General features: G+C 36.7%; 1 protein-coding gene across 16 annotated transcripts in view; it reads left to right on the top strand.

The window, feature by feature from the left end:
• The window catches only part of RFX3 (regulatory factor X3), a 263,930-nt gene that overhangs the window by 111,183 nt on the left and 137,046 nt on the right, over positions 1-15,701 (top strand). The gene's annotated exons all lie outside the window — the stretch shown is intronic.

Raw genomic sequence — 15,701 nt, 5'->3', positions numbered from 1 at the left:
TTGGATTATACTTTTTGGCCCAGTGGATGCTAAGACATGCTTAGTTCAGTTCTTAGGTTAATTCAGCAAATGTTTCTTGAGCATTTCCTGGATGTGCCAGGTTCTTGCTGTGTTAAGCTGTCGGGATGCAAAGATAAATATTCAACCTCTAATCCCTATTCTGAAAGAACCTCTCAACTCCTAGAGAGCATTTATTTCTGATTTGACCACCCTAGGTAGGCTTTCTCCTTCTCTTCTCCCCTCCCTTGTTTTTGTCACAACTTCCTATTTCTTTCGTATTGAAATGTCAGCGATCGTATTTTTATATAATTGGCTCACAGTAGTACTTAATAAGGAGAGGGTACCTGTACCTCATGGACAGGGATTTTGCCTTTGTGGTGTTTTCAAAAGTGCCTGGGCATTATGGTGACTGATAAATACTGTTTAATGAAAGTTAAATTATCTTAAAGATCTGGAGATCTGACTCACCCCATTAAAAAAGCGAGAGTGGATTCATCATCACATGTTTACTACAAGGCTTATTCATACTCAGGACACTTGGCTTGTTTAGGAAAGATACTGACAAAATACTGCTATTCATGCCAGTTAATAGTTCTGCATGTGGATTGTGAACACATTGGCCTGTCATTTCATCTAAACAGTGGCAAGAAACGAATGAGAAAGATCATGCCAAAAGCATTATCATGAGACTTGAGATTTGCCTGTAATTTCTTAGCATCAAGGGGGATCTTTTGCAAATGTTGCTCTTAGAATTATGAATAAGTTGGTAGGGAGAGGGATATCTTTTCCTAAATGATGGACAGAGGGACTCAAGGTGATATACTTTTCAGGAGATACAAGTGGGATGGGCAGGGAGAGTGCTAGAATTACAAAGGGTCTATGACTTTCGGGGTAAATAAAGACATCTGAAGTGATTTTTCTTTTTTTTTAATCTTAGCACACTCCACTTTCTGGTCTCTACTGTACACACATGCATGTGTGCACACACACACACATGCCCTTCCATCCCTCACACTTCCGGTTTATTAGGTTGAACTATATGCAGTTGTGATCTACTAAAACAACAGTCTTATATGTTTCCATCTATTAGTTATGTTTCTTATCCTTATCTTTCTTTCTTTTTTACCATTAAAAATGAGTCTTCCCCAAAATGATGTTCTAGAAGCGTCTGGTATTATTGATGTCGTCACCAATTTCAAGACTCTGAACGTAATTCAGAAAAGGGTAGCTTATGGCGTATTATCCGAACAGTAAGTAGAGATCAGTTGGGATGGTGTTATCTATAATTTGAAAGATAACTCAACAGTCTATCAATATTCAGGAAATGTGGAACAGTTAAACTCACCCTGGTTTGGGTTTTGTGTCATTTGTGGAAGAAGAATGGCTTTGAGAGCGGCTGTCTCTAATAGTAGTGTGATGGAGATCCTGTTCCTGTCTCCACAACGTGCCCTCAATGACATTGAAATGTCTGTGCTACGTGTATCTGGCCCTCTCTCCCGGCCTCTATCTTTCCTTCCTCCTTCTCTCCCTCCCTCCCTTCTTTTCTTCTCTTTTACTTTACTTTCTTTTTTTAAAAGCTTTTCTTTTTATTGAATTTATATATCATCAGATATTTACTACAGGTCTTATATAGTGTCTATAATAGTGTAAAGACTCAAATAGTTCAGCAAGCTTGTGTTTACAAAGGAAAAAAGCAGTCCTCAGCCTCCCTCTACTTGCATAAACCCTTCCTTAGAGGAAACTACTTTTACCTCTATTTACTTGTTATTTTGATATTTACCTACATGTCTTCAAAAATAGTACTTATTTGGGGCTGGCCTGGTGGTGCAGCGGTTAAGTTCATGCAGTCTGCTCTGGGAGCCTGGGGTTCTCCTGTTTGGATACTGGGGCGGGCCTACACCCTGCTTATTAAGCCTTTCTGTGGCAGGCATCCCACATATAAAATAGAGGAAGATGGGCATGGATGTTAGCTCAGGGCCAGTCTTCCTCAAAAAGAAAACCAACTTATTTGACTGTTTCTTGTCTTTTTAGTTTTAAGCATTGTCTTATCATGCTTTCTTCTTTCTGGTCCCACCATAAACACACACACACATCCTTCCATCCCTCATGCTCCTAATGTACTAGGTTGAACTATATGCAGTTTTTGATCTACAAAAACAAAAATTTCATGTTTCACCCTAATAGTTATGTTTTATTTTTGGTAGATCATTATTCAGTGCTTACGTTCCCATGATATATATAAATGTTATTCAAATCTAGCCATGTAGTGAGCTGTGGTTACCTTTCTTTCCTGTACAACTTATTTACTTTCCCTGGATTTAATGATTGTATTTCTTCTTAAAGAAGTCTCTCAGAGCATCCTGACTTGCTCCAGTCTGCATTGGATGCCCTTTGCTTAGCTCCCATCCTGGGATTTCCCTTCACCATCGTCCTGGGGTTTTTCCCTCTTTCTTATGTTGGCTTTCCTGTTTCCTGGATCACTTGCTTGAGCACAACTTCTAATAACTTCCAAAGAAATGAGAAATGTTTGAGCTCTTTTGTGTCTGAGAGGGAATTTATTTATCTTCACAGTTGCTTGGTAGTCAGATGGGTACAGAGTTTTGGGTTGGAAATCATTTTCATTTTGTAAAGGTTGCTCCATTGTTTTCTTGTTTGCAGGATTGCTATGGAAAATTCAAACACCGTTCTGATTTCTGATCCTTTGTATGTGACCTACATGTTTTTTTTCCTCTCTGAAAGTTTATAGAATGTTTTAAATCCCAGTTTCTTGAAATTTCATGATGGTGTGCCCTGATGTGGGTCTGTTTCATACCTTGTGCTAGAACTTTGAAGGCCCTTTTCAAGACGGATATTCATGTTCTTCACTTCTAGGAAATTTGCTTCAATTCTTTCACTTACCATTACCTCCCTTCTTTTTTCTCCTTTTTTACTTTTTGGAATTTTTGTTCTACTTTCATTTTTTTTTTTTTAAGATGTTATTTTTCCTTTTTCTCCCCAAACCCCCCCGGTACATAGTTGTATATTTTTAGTTGTGGATCCTTCTAGTTGTGGCATGTGGGACACTGCCTCAGCATGGCCTGATGAGCGGTGCCATGTCCGTATCCAGGATCTGAACTGGCAAAACCCTGGGCCACCGAAGCCAAGCGTGTGAACTTAACCACTCAGCCACGGGGCAGGCCCCTGTTCTACTTTCAGTTTTATCACCGAGCTCATCTTAACTTTTCTTTCTGCTATCATCAGTTTAATTTTCAAGAGCTTTTTAAAATTTCTCTCTACATTCCTTTTTATAACATCACTTTTTATTTCCTGATTATATTTTTATCTCTCTCTGAAGATACTAATTTTTTTAAGTTGTTGAAATTTTCTGTTCTTCGTGTAGTCTGTTTATTTCAAGGTACTTTGTTCTTTTTGGGTTTTTTTGGTCTCTGTCTTTTATTTTAGTAGCTTTTCTCAGATGTCTGATAATCTTTGGGTGTTTATCCATATTTTAAAATGTGAGGATAAAAAGCTAATTTGAATGCATGAGCGGGTCTTGTTGACTTCGACATAGTGTTACTGACTGGACTTTTTATCTGGGGACCCTCTGATGTTCAGTGTCTTTGTTTTTTCTCTTGGGCTGGTCATATTTTTTAAAAAAACTTCTGTCTAGTGGGTGAATGCTTTGCTGCCTGGGAGCTGAGTAGGGGACGAGAGTTGGGTACTTCTTGCACTAATTCACTTAATCCTTCTCTTTTTCATGTGGTATCACCTGATCTTGGTCTTTCTCAGTGCAGAGATTAAACCAAAGAATCAACCTCCAAACTTTCACCAAAGTTAGGGAAGGCCAGTCACCTCACTGCATGGAGTTTGGGTGGAGAGATCTGATTGCTTCTTAAATAGAATCACTTTTTATATTAAAAACCAAAACTTAAGTTGCTACCAGAAGTGGAAAATCATTATCACTAGCCATAAATAGAAGATTACACCTACACAGATGCACTTTGTTTATGTCCTCATAAAAAATGATCTCAGGTACTCATGGACCACACTTTGGAAAACATTGTTTTATGATGCCATATGGCTTATTCCCAACAGGCATATTTTTCACTTCCTGAAGTTAGCTCTTTCCTCTAGGACATTCAAGGCAGGTGATACCCTATGTCCCCTTACACCAAGCAAAGAAGGTGAGAACTCTCCTTTTTTTTTTTTTTTTTTTTTGTCAACAAAGGGTTTTATTTCACATACTGGGTTAGTGTGATATTTGCCTGGAGATTCCTGTTACGTTGTCCTTCCAGGCTTGTTTGAAAGGATTTTTTCTTCTGTCCTTTCTTTTCTTTCTTTTTTCCCGCTAGATCAGTGTCAAGTTTGAAGCTCCCCACTGCATTCTGAAGCTGTCCCTGTGGACGTAAACTGTCTCTAACTGATAAGATTAGTGCTAGAGTAATTTCTTATTGCTCTAACATGCCTATAATCTTTGTATTGTTAATGTCCTAATGTCATCTTGACTTTTCAAACTGTAGTAGCACACCTTTAAAAGTTTCTCGCTTTTGTCACTGACCCATGATGTTATATTGAGATCATGGCATTGATGTCAAAGGTAGGTAGTTCTATTGATTCAACATTCCATTGTGTCTTTGCTTTGGCCATTTTGACATAAAGAGAAAACCTATAGCTAAATGTTTTTAGATGTTGAGACATGTAATATTATATGTATTAAAATGTTGAGAAACCAGAAAATTTTAAGATCTTAATATATGGTTCTGTTTCTTCCAAGCCCTCAGGTTTCTAATTTCACTATGTAATAAGTATCAAATAAAATGTTGATTCTAAAATTATTTCAATGTTTTTTCATTTATTCTGTATGATCTCAAGAATCAATTTGTCAGCTTTCCTTAGACAATCTGGTTCAGGAATGGAGAATTCTGAGCAATGATTGCAAGGTCTTGATATATAATACTTTATCAAATTTCTTTTGCAATTTTTCATTTCACAAAACATCATCAAGTCTCAGCTTCCAAATATAGACATTGTTACCCAATTCAGTAAGATCTATACAAATGTTCAAGTGTAGTATCTTCATTAGAAACTAAAATTTTGATATTAGCATCCTATCATCTTTATAAAAAGACTCTTTGGACTGGGGGGTTTCTGTAGACTATAACTAGACGTAAGCTGTGCTTCCTTCCCCTCTCCTCGCCTTGAGTGATTTGTTAGTTTCTTGCAGATTTTTCTTCACATTGGTCATTTAATGCCTAAATCTAAGAGGTCTTCTAACCTGCTTGTCCTAGAGCTGAATTAAAAATCCTACTATTCCATTCTCTTCCATAGCCAGCCAGTTTAGATTCTTTTCAAGGTAGAATGGAGATAAAAATTAGAATTCTGTTCCTTGTTTTAATCTTGGGCTCCAGATATTCTACAAATGCTACTGACATTGAGGATGTTTCCTAAACCAGCTTGAACCAGGACTCCAAGAATTTTTTCTCCCATTCAAGTTTCCCAGCTTTAGCTGCACTCCCTACTATAGTTCTTCCTCTCTCGACTGTCTCTGCCCGTCTTCCCTTTTCCTTGGAAAAGGGCACACATCTTTTCTCTCAAAGTGGGCAAGTGTGTTGTCTCTATACTGCTTCTTCTAAACATAACATCCCAGGTACAGTGGAGCACTGGGGTTGAGGGGCTTCTATTGTGAGTTCAAAAATAATTTTTTTGAAAGAAGCTGTCTACCTTATTCAAATTCTTTTATTACTAGAGACTGCAGTCTTTACCTTTTCCTGCCCAGGGACTCAGTGTGTTCCTAGTGAATCTTTGGTATATAATTAAGACATTGAACCTCTTTTTATGTGATAAAGACTCATTTCAAAATTATATTCAGATAAGAACCTTTGTTTTTATACAAATCACCTACATAGGCAGTGGCTCTTTGTGTGTATTTTGAGTTATCAAAATGAAAGTAATAGCTGTATGGCTATATTGTTTCTTTTTCTTTAGTATCAGTCTATCACATATTTAGCATGTCCACGTAAGTAATGAGTATGTCCTGGAGAGTGAGCATATTATCCCTGTGGTGAAGAAGATAATTGACGTTTTGTTTGGGAAACAGATCCAACCAGAATAGTCAGTTAGTTTCTAGGCAAAGGGCAATCTTCCAGAAGGGTGAGTTTTAAATGAATCTTCTCCCATAGATCTATTCATTATGGCTATCTATAAAATGATGCCTCAACCTTTAGGAAATAGATTTTGGGAATTTCACTTTGTTAGGAATACTCCTGAGATCCTCATATTCCTTAGACCACAGCTTCAACAGTGAGTCATTTCTGTCTTCACTCCTGTTTGCCGTATTCCTGTGATGTAGTATATTATTACAACCAGAAAGAAACAGTGATAATTAGCAAGACACCCCAGGAGGAAGTTCTTTTGGTGGAAGCAATCAATAGTGGTTCAGGGAAAAAAAGATTGCTTATACTATGTTAATTCATAACAGGATATTCTTTTGGATCGATATGTGATCAGTCCTATCTTAAATGAGTCCCTTTGCTAGTTGGGAGAGCTAAGCCTGAGAGGGAGTGCACTCTCATTCTTGTCTTTATCTTTCTTTTCTCTTCAGGGTCAAGAGATTTGCTTTCTGCACATCCTAGCTTTGATGGATGTGAAAAGAATTCTTTTCATTTGACACCATTATCTCATATAATCAACAGAAACAAAGACATTTTTCTCTCGTTTGCTCTTAGTTGGGACTTGAGTCTCATTGGCTTGGTTCCCTAAGGGGACCGTGTTCTCATAATTAAGACTGTGGCAGACATCCTAAAAGATGGGGTTACATTTTAAAATGAATTCCAGTTGAATGTCTTTTTATAAAAAAAACAAAAGACAGTGATTTTAGCTCTTGAAGAGCTTACTTATTTTTAGAACAAGAACTGCTAATTTTTAGTATCCAATATGAAAAAGTAAGGTATTTTGAAGGAACGTGATAATTTACAATTGAAAGAAATTTTGCTGTGCCAATCCAATATAAAGGCCCTACAGTTGACCACTTCTACTGAATATTTGTAAAAATAAGAGCTCTACTATTTAAATAATTGAGTAATCATAGTTTTTTATTTTCTGTTAAGTGATTTTTAAAATATTTTCTTATCTGGAGTTAGAACATTGAGATCAGTTCTGGATACTATATTTTAAAAGGAAATATGCAAGGCATTGTGTTAAATGCTGGGGTTTCAAAGGTAGTTCGACATGGTTCCTGATCATAGGAAGCCAATTTTTTAGTGCCTCAGGAGTGAAGATGGAGATTGTTCTTGGGAGTGAGGGTCAGTACTGTCTTCACTAAGGATGTGACCTTTGAGCTGCCTGCTGAAGGAGAAGTTGGAGTTCACAATGGAAGTAAACTGGAAGAGGGTATTTCTGATAGAGAAAAGCATAGAAGAGCTCAAGTGGAATCAGGAAATTGTACTGGGATGTGAGGGGGTTAGGAAGTGAGGGATGTGGAACAATGTTGCACAAGACCCTCCTGTGAGAGGTTGTCAGATAACCCATTTGTGGTGTCTTTACATTTATTCTCTTCCTAGTATTTTCCTTCTTTTCCCTCTTCAGCTGATGTATTTCTTTATGTATTTCCCCACTGCCAGTTTTCTTGATAGAGACATCTACATTTGTCTACTCTATTTCCCTTTTGTCTAGCCATTTCTTAATCCTATGAAATTTGGATGCCACCTTTATAAATATGGGTACTGTGCACTTTGAACAGAACCAAATCCAATAATATTCTCTAGGATCTTTCTGGATTTTTCTTTGACACAGGAAACTGTTGATTATCATGTATCTCTCTTCGTCCCTTGCTTTTGGGCTTCCCCTTTTGTTTTTTTGAGGCCTACTTCATCAAGGAAAGCAGGATTCATAGAGGTTAAGAGAATGTTAGTAATAGTTAGAAGGTTTCTAACTTCATAGTTAGAAGATTTGTGTTCAAATCCTGGCTCTAGCTCTTTCTAGTTGTATGACTTTGGACAAATTATTAACCTTTCTGCAACTCCGTTTCCTCATGTCTAAAACAGGGATAATAATATCTAGTTTATACTTAGCTATGGGTATTAAATAATATATTTATTAAATAATTTAGGATAGGATCTGGTATATAATAAACCTTTAATAAATTTATTGTTTTTTATTATTATTTTCATTGTTAGTGGTAGTAGTAGTAATATTGTCTGACTCCTCTAATGGAATATTTTGGGGTTTTGGACTCTCTTTTATATAAGATTTGTCTTTTCATTTTCTCTCTTTGCCCTCACAAGTAACTCATTTTCTGCAGCTATTTTAATCTTAAAAACTGGTTGTTTTCATTTTCTTTCCTAAGCAAGAACCTCTGATCCTTCCTTTTATTGCTGTGGATTGTGAATTAGGGAGGCTCAGGCACCAGATCAGAATGGTCTGAGCTGCAGGGGATGACATTGGTATTCTCCACCCTGGATAGGCACCCAGTGCAGTCACCACAGTGATTAGAGAAAATCCCAGAAGATTTCTCAGTAAGGATCAGGGATACCTCTAGTATTTTATTCAATTCGTGAAATATAATACTTTTGGATCAAGTATAGTATTGTGGTAGGATTTAAGACTTTAGAAAATTAAGGTGAGAATAGTATATTAATATCTTAGCTAGCCTAATTGGGGTTTGTGTTTCTAGTTAGAAGAGACTTAAACTAGTATTCATTTAGTGCAACTATTCCAAAGGACCTCCCAGAGTTGAATTGCAGAAATTTTCTTCTTTAACAAATTTCTTTCTTATATAGACTTCTTTTATTTGATTCTGTAATTTTGTTCATAGAGATATATAATGTTCTCTATGAATATCTAATTTCCTTTTCAGTCAATCAGTTTTGACATCAGTACTTTTTTTTTGCTTGGAAAGGTCAATTTGTTGTATAAAAATTTTTACTTGTGGGGCTGGCTCCGTGGCCGAGTGGTTAAGGCCGCGCGCTCTGCTGCAGGCGGCCCAGTGTTTCGTTGGTGGTCCTGGGCGCGGACATGGCACTGCTCATCAGACCATGCTGAGGCAGCTTCCCACATGCCACGGCTAGAAGGACCCACAACGAAGAATGTACAACTATGTACTGGGGGTGCTTTGGGAGAAAAAGGAAAAAATAAAATCTTTAAAAAAAAAAAAAAAAAATTTTACTTGAGCAGAAAGTAAAAAACTTCAGGATAACTGGCACTACTGTTTACATAATTTGAACAATTTGAAACATAATTTAAATAGAGCACCTGCCCTCTTAGCCAAACAAAATTATCTGTGCTAAAAATTCACTCTCAGTATAATAGATCTCAGTATATAGCTGAGCCTGTTTGCCATCAGTATGTAAAAGAAAGAGAAACTTTAAGGTCCAAATAAAAATTGTTATTTTTAGGGACCAGCCCCGTGGCCAAGTGGTTAAGTTCACGCGCTCCTCTGCAGGTGGCCCAGTGTTTCGTCAGTTCGAATCCTGGGCGTGGACATGGCAGTGCTCATCAACCATGCTGAGGTGACGTCCCACATGCCACAACTAGAAGAACCCACAACTAAGAACATACAACTATGTACCGGGGAGCTTTGGGGAGAAAAAGGAAAACAATAAAATCTTAAAAAAAAAAAAAAAGTAAAAAAAACAAATTGTTATTTTTAGTCTGAGCTAGTCAGGGAAATCTTTCCAGACTAAGATTTGAAGAATGGAGGTAACCGGTGAGAGAATAAGAGGAAGTGTTTTCTGAGGGAAGTGTGTGTATGAGGACTTGGTGTAAGAGAGAACCTGGTGCATTTGTGGAACTGAGACAGGGTCGAAATGGCTGGAGAAGAGAGTGGGAGGGATGAGTGGTGAGAGGTGAGGTGGGGTGTTAGGTAACTTTTGGTTGGGCAATATAAGCTATTTATGTTTTCTCTAATAACTCTCATTTTGAAGTTGCCCACCATTCTACTTTGTCGGAAATCCAATTGAAACAATGAATCATAATAATAGTAGCTGCTATCTACTCAGCACCTATTGTGTACCGTTCCCTGTGCTTGATGCTTGGCTCATTATTTCTACAGCTGATAAAACCCTGCAAAGTAGGTGGTTCTTATCACCCTTTTACAGGTAAGAAAACTGAGGCCCAAAGAATTTAAATATCTTGCTTTGGAAAACAGTCGTTTGGCATTCTCTCACTGTGCTGACGTTTGAGAAGTATATTCTGAGGCAGTAATTACACAATGTATGTGTGTGGGGATGATGTTATATTTCTTTCGAGAGTGAGACATATTTGTATTATCCATTTAACAAATGGTTATTTTTTTCAGTTTTCTTCCATGGGACCAGTAAATGCTGGACAAGTAGTAGGTGCTCAGTAGATATTGGAGGAATATACTAAATAATACAAAAACTGAACTCTTCAGACTAAATCATTGTGTGTGGAGGGGAAAGGACTTGGGTCTTGTCCACTTAGCTTCCTTTTGTCCCTGATAGCAGCTCCAGAGATACCTTTGTGGAACCTCCGTGGATAAATGGGACAGAGTTTGAGAATTATCTCCTCTCCTGGACTCTTGAATTGTTCATCAAAATTATTCAAACTTGATACCTATATCAAACCAGCATATCAGAAGCCTAATTCCGTAGAACACTTAACATATCTTTTCTATCCTTGAAAAATGATTATTTTGCCCTTCATCTATCCACAGCTAATTTTAAAATAAACACACATTAATGCCTCTTGATTTTCTTTAAAACATTGTGTTGATATCATTCATAGACATTTCTGCTGAGACTCTGGTGGTCAATTTTCCTTACAATCCTAATAAACTCATATACTTTCTATCTAGAGGAAATCAGAGCCACCCTTTGTCCTGGTTGCTTAGTAGCTCAGTGCTAAATCCTAAGCCTGATAATCAGTTTAAACAAATATACCTTCCTCCCACCATGATTTTGTTTAGTCGAGTCAAACTCAAGTCATGTGACTTCAGAACCTGAGCTATTAAGCTCTATCCTACAGAGATGAGGAGTCAGATGAGTTCTAACAAGATAAACTGTAAAGTGGTGTAAGCCCATTGACATAGTGGTACTAACCATGGCAGTCCCATGGCAAAGAATGTGATCTGCTCTGTGTCAAGAAGGATTATTTTAGCTCTATGAATCACAATTCTTTTGTTCTTGTTGTTGAGGAAGATTTTCCCTGAGCCAATATCTGTGCCAATCTTCCTCTATTTTATTTGTGGGTTGCTGCCACAGCATGGCTGACAAGCAGTGTGTAGGTCCACACCTGGGAACCAAACCCGAAATCCTGGCCTGCTGAAGCAGAGCATGTCAAACTTAACCACTAGACCAGGGGGCCAGCCGCCACAATGCATTTTTGAGAAATGCCACAAGCAAAACTAGTGAAGCAAACAAGAGCATCTGGGGTAAAGAGCTATTTGAGCACAATAACTAGCAAATGAAAAAATTACCAACCTTGAACTTCCTAAAGCCCTATCTAAACCCAGACCCCAAGTGTGAGCATCAGTAAATATAGAATTTTAAAAAAAGAAGGGAAAAAAATGATAAACTCAATGTAGTAAAATGTCATCATCCAGATAATCTGAGGAAAGGACACCTGGGAATACTTTCCACTTCCTGCTGGGACACCGCCGCAGCATAGCTTGATGAACAGCTAGGTCCGCACCCAGGATCTGAACCTGCAAACCCCGAGCCACCAAAGCGGAGCATGTGAAACTTAACCACTACGCCACTGGACTGGCCCCTAACCTGAGTTTTTTGTTGTTGTTTATTTATTTTTGTAATGAAACTGTAGGTTGAAATAATAGAGCAAAATTATGAAGTTTTTGGAAAGTTATAGTAAATAAATTAATTTTACCTTGAGTGAACCTAAGCTTTAGTTCCCAGTAATAATACATTTTCTGAATTTCATGAAACTGACCAGGCCATTGGTTACAGTCCTATTTCTGACTGTTAATAACGTAACTATTCTATGCAAAGCCTTTTTACCAATATTTTTTTCTTTTTTTTGTTATTGTGCTTATTTTCAAGGCTGTGCCTTGATGTTGAGGTTCACTAACGTGTTTGTTGCCTGTGGTTCATCAATCTGGTAGACAGTTATAAATTTAAAACTCATGATTACTTTTAATTTTTCCCAGCAGTTTCATAAATACACTTCACAGAAATTGAGTGTTTCTTTAGCTATTTATTTTAAATAGATATTAAAAAATAGCAAAGCAAAAGAGCATCAGAGTAGTTGAGGAACTCTATCTAGGAAAAAATGTATGACCTAGAGAAGCTAGTGTCATAAACAAAATCCATACTCTTTAAACACTCATTATAAAAATAGACTACTGATAATGCTAATAGATCTTAGTAGACAATTTATTTCACATGTGGAAAATATTTTTAATGTTTAAGCTTAAATTATATTTGTACCTATGTTTTGGTTGGTAATACTTTAAGTTGCTATTAAAAGAATGTTTGATACTCTGCTTCCTATGTAGAGTAATAATATTGCCCTAAAATATTAGATATATGGGCTAAAGGAACAGTGACTCAAATTTGATCTAAGGAGGTGTGAATGAGTTGGAATGCCAGGTCTGCCACTTATAAGCTACGTGGTATTGAGCAAGTCACTGTAACCTCCCCGTCCTTCAGTTTCCATAACTATACTATGGGAGCTCATTTGGCAAACATTGATTGAGCATCTGTTAGGGGCCAGGAACTGAAGATCTTGACGATTAGGTCTAAGAGACTGACAGGTAAACAGGAGATGACACAGAGAATAGTAATGCCTGAAGTGTACATGTGGAGCTGTAGGAGCGAGGAGGAAGAACACATAATATAATTTGGATGTGAGTCAGTTAATGGGAGGGGGCAATTGTGGGAAACTTCCTGGTGGTACCTTGAAGAAGTACCACCCTGCCTTTGCTTCCTCATCTTTGAAATAGATATTTTACCCAGAATTGTTATTAGGATCAAATGAGAAAATCTTTGAAATTGTGCTTTAGAAACTACAAACTGTTTTACAGATATGAGGACATGTTATTGATTCATAAATCAGACACTCTACTAGGAGCTGGAGGTAAGAAAATAATTGCAAAGAGTAGTTCTTCTCAAAATGTGATATATGAATATATTCTCAGGAATCGTGTGTGTGTGTGTGTGTGTGTTTATTTAGATAATCCTTTTAATAAACTTTAATAAAACTATGGGCACATTCTAGATTATCTGAATTACTACATTGTAATCGAGACTGCCATTCAGTTTCCATGTGTTTTCATGTGTCTTTATGATCTCTTTGGTGCCAGGTCAAACTACTATAGTTGTCTTGGGCTAATAAGGAGGAATAGAACCAGCCTTAATATGAAAATGATTGAGCTAAATGATACCACATGTACAGGGAGTACCAAAAAAGCTTCATCATACTAGTTGGCCCCACAACTATCATTGTTTATATCTTGGTTTATGTTTGTGCATGTTTTAATTGTATTCTCTTGAACACTAGAGGTCAGCAGTCACGGTCCCAGGGAAGCCTGCCTGATCCCCAAACTAGATTAAGCCTTTCTGTTATTCACTCTCCTAGCCCGGTGTCCTGTCCCTTTCCCTCACAGCATGTTTCCTTGTTGTGGTTTTAATTGAATTACGTGATCTGTGTCTCCCCCCCAAACTACATTGTAAATCAGTGATCCAGGGACCATGTCTTCTTTTGCTCTCACTGCAGTACAACCTAGCATTCACCATCTGTCTGGCATGTAATAAGTGCTTGATAAAGGCTTGTTCAGCTAATGACTGAACTAGGTAGTACTGAAGGGCCTTCTAAATTAATAGTGACTGGAAATACCTAATCACATATTTAGTGTTAAATATGCACACACACACATGCCAGTTTTTAAACACTGTAATTTCTGAATAGTGTAAATGATCACTCTCAGATGTCTCCAGAACAGAACATCTACATCCTAGGTTGTGCAACAAGATTTATTAGAGTAAGAGAAAGAAATGTTAGAATTTCTATTTCTATTTTTTTAGCTAAAAAAGAAGAAATATGACTAAGACATACAAAATTACATGTATCACATGTAAATCAGGCATCCTGAGGGGAGAGGGGTTGATGGTAGCCCCCTCACTTGTTTGTTGCATTTTCTATGTTTCCAGCAAGGTGAATTAATGGATTATATAGTTTAGTTTTAATTAAACTAACTTTATAATGTGGACTAGCAGCTTAAAAAATTTCCCAGATATAGCCTAGAGATTGAAGATGCCGCTGATATTGTAAGCAGAAACAAAGGTGGTGGCAGAATGGGCACGTCTCTAATTCTTTGACAGTCACATGGCAAATGTCTGTCTAGACAGTCACTGTCTAAATAAGAAGTTGGCTGCACGAGTGCTAAGTTCTGAGAAGATCTTTGACGTATGAATTTATGTCCACTCTCTGCAGTTATGAACCTCTTACTTAAGTATATATCATGCCATTAGATTAGCTGATGAAGTTGCCTCAATTAACAGGACATTTAAATATTTGATCTTTAGCTCTTTATAATTCCTATTTTTCTATATATTTTGTCAAGTGTAAATTTCTATTAATGCAATAGAACATGTAAGTAATTTATAAGTACAGTTTTGTTAAGTAAGAGAGGAAAATAATCAAAAGAGTTTGGAAACTATAAAACCAAAATATTGCTATCCTATAACTTCCCAGGAAGAGGGTATCATGTATATATAATCTACCATTAAATGTACAGTTTGATGAATTTTGAGAAATATATATACTCGTATAAACACCATCACAATCAAATAGTTATCACCCCAAATAGTTCCCTCGTGCTTCTTTACTCTCAGTTCCTCCCCTCCCCCATTCCCAACTCCAGGAAAATACTGATCTGCTGTTGTTTAGATTGTTTTATCTTTTCTAGAATTTCAAATAAATAAACATACATCATCTACTCTTTTGTGTCTGGCTTCTTTCACTCACCAAAGTATTTTGGAGGTTCATCCATGTTTTTGTGTCTATCAATGGTTCATTCCTTTTTTATTGATGAATAACGTTCCGTTGTAACAATGTATCGCAATTTGTTTATCCATTCACCTACCAGTGAACATTTGGTTTATTTCCAGTTTTGCACATTTGTCTATTAAGTCTTTGTGCAGACATATGTTTTTGTTTCTCTTGGGTAAATACTAATGAGTGGACCTCTTGGGTCATAGGGTAAATGTTTGTTTAACCTTATAAGAAATTGCCATACTCTTTTCCAAAGTGGTTATACCATTTTATATTCCCACCAGCAGTGTATGAAGAGGTCTAGTTGCTTGACATCCTTACCAAACTTGGAATTGTTAATGTTTTTAATTTTAGCCGTGCTAGTGAGTTATGTAGTGTTATCTCATTTGGTTTTAGTTTGTGTTTCTCTGATGATTAATGATGTTGAGCATCTGCTTATGTGCTTATTATTCAACTATATATACTTAAATATTTTTGCCTTCTAATAGTTTATTATTCTTCCATTTCTACTTTTGTTTAAGCCAGTAAATACCTAATTTGTGTCTAATTAAATAGATTTCTAAAATACACTTAGATGAGTTCAAGTAATTTTTTAAAATTTGAGTTAAGACCAAGGAGAATAAGAAAATACAAAATTTTATAATGATAAATTAACTTAGATCAGGTTATATATTTTCAATAAGAAATAAATAGAACTATACAACAAAATGAAATGAGATGATTTATTTAATTTTAGAAGTCCTCTTACCAACAAG

Source organism: Equus przewalskii, chromosome 22 (assembly GCF_037783145.1).
Source record: "Equus przewalskii isolate Varuska chromosome 22, EquPr2, whole genome shotgun sequence".
Classification (NCBI taxonomy): domain Eukaryota; kingdom Metazoa; phylum Chordata; class Mammalia; order Perissodactyla; family Equidae; genus Equus; species Equus przewalskii.
The sequence above is the reverse complement of the archived record's forward strand: the minus strand, read 5'-3'. Positions and strand labels throughout refer to the sequence as shown.